The 1896-nt window shown below is 38.1% G+C and overlaps 1 non-coding gene across 1 annotated transcript; it reads left to right on the top strand.

Annotated features, from left to right (window-relative positions):
* Positions 1–302: 302 nt before the first annotated feature.
* On the top strand, positions 303–376 carry n-TNgtt2. The gene has a single exon. It is a non-coding gene; the product is annotated as a tRNA-Asn (tRNA).
* Positions 377–1896: the final 1520 nt, after the last annotated feature.

Here is a 1896-nt window from a genome sequence, read left to right as displayed (position 1 = left end):
ATATGGTGTCTTTTTTTGTTGTTGTTTAATTATTCTGTACATGAGATCTGCCCTGCAGTGTTGTTGATAAAATCATTGACATGGGAGAAAACTAATTTTTCCTTTGCTACATAGTATGAATTACAAAGAGTTCTTTGGTGAGGAGTGGAACTTGGTATCCAATTTTCATATTTACTGCTGTGATTATGTCTTATTTTAATTTATGTACATCATGTGGTACCAAAAGTTCATAATGAAAGATCTGGATTGTTATATGCTTTACCAAACACTGCATGCAGCATTACGTAAAAATGTACAGCTGGGTCTCTGTGGCGCGATCGGTTAGTGCGTTTGGCTGTTAACCGAAAGGTTGGTGGTTCAAACCCACCCGGGGACGACAGCGTTCCAAACATTTTAGCCAGGCATGTTGGCTCACGTCTTTAATCCCAGCACTTGGGAGGCAGATGTAGGTGGATTTCTGAGTTTTAGGCAAGCCTGGTCTACAAAGTGAGTTCCAAGACAGCCAGAGCTATACAGAGAAACCCTGTCTCCTTGTCATCTTCCTCCTTCTTCCTCCTTCTCCTCTTCCTCTTTTTCTTCATCATTTTTTCTACATTTTTCCTTTCTTCCTGTTCCTCCTCTTCTACTCCTCTTCATCATCACCCTTACTAAGTTGTTGTTTGATAATTGTATATGTTTCATACATGCCTGGTTCCAGAAGATTGTGATGGACTTTTTGGAAATACATTTACGGGAATTTATGAATCATGAACAGTCAGAAACGGATACTGTGAACAAAACCCTTGTCATCTGGAAGGACAGTTAGTGCTCGCAATAATTTCATCATCCTCTAGCCCCAAAGCCAGGCTTCTTGATTTTACATTAAGGACTGAATCCAATACGAACTAGGATGAATCATCTTTTAACATATTTGAATGCAGAGATTAATAGAAAAATGGATGACCAAGGAAAAAAAGAGAAACACCTAAATGTGGTATTTTCTGTGAATGTTGTACCAGTGTGTCTGAACAGTACGCAAACATCCATATTCTTGGTGGCTCTTGATGCATATTGAGAGATTAGTATGAAATGTTTTTACTCTTCCAACCTTTTCAGTAAATTATGATTGAAATATAAGGAGACAAAAACACTGGTCACAAGATTTGGGCAAAGTCTTGGAGTTAAGACATGTCCATTGAGAATTTCTTAATTTTCAGATACATAATCAACTAATACCCTCTCCTTAAAAACTGCATCTCCTGGATCCCATAAAGTGATGAAAAACTGACATTTTGGTGACATTGTTCCAAATAATAATATTAACTGAAACTTGGTGTCTGGGTCAGGGACAAAGAAGCCGAGAATGTCCCTACTGACCCTCAGCTGGGCTTCTCACTCTTCACATAAAGAGCACAATTGCTCTTCCACCCATATGTATGTGGAATTTCTTGTTCTGACACCCTGAATCAGTTTTTAACCTTCTAGCTTTTCTCTGGAGATTTTTCTCAGACTCTGACTCTGGTGTCTAGAGTAGCAACTCCCTCTCGATCAGTGGTCTTGTCTATAATCTTATGGATAAAGACTTATCAGACTATTTTTGAAACATCTTGAATACTACTATAGCCTCTTATATCATTCTGTAATCTCTCTTTGTGTGTGTGTGTGTGTTTGAGAATGAGAGAGAGAGAGAGAGATGTGAGAAGGAGAGAAGAAGAAGAGAGACAGACAGAGAGAGAGAGACAGAGACAGAGAGTGCAAAAGAGAGTCTGTGTGTGGAGAAAGTAGTAAGAGAAATTTATTATATACTATGTGTCATGTAGTATGAATGATAATATTATTATTTTATTTATTTATTTAGGTATTTTCCTCATTTACATTTCCAATGCTATCCCAAAAGTCCCCCATACCCTCCCCCCC

This window comes from Mus musculus, chromosome 15 (genome assembly GCF_000001635.26).
Source record: "Mus musculus strain C57BL/6J chromosome 15, GRCm38.p6 C57BL/6J".
Classification (NCBI taxonomy): Eukaryota; Metazoa; Chordata; class Mammalia; order Rodentia; family Muridae; genus Mus; species Mus musculus.
This window is presented reverse-complemented; position numbering and strand designations above follow the sequence as displayed.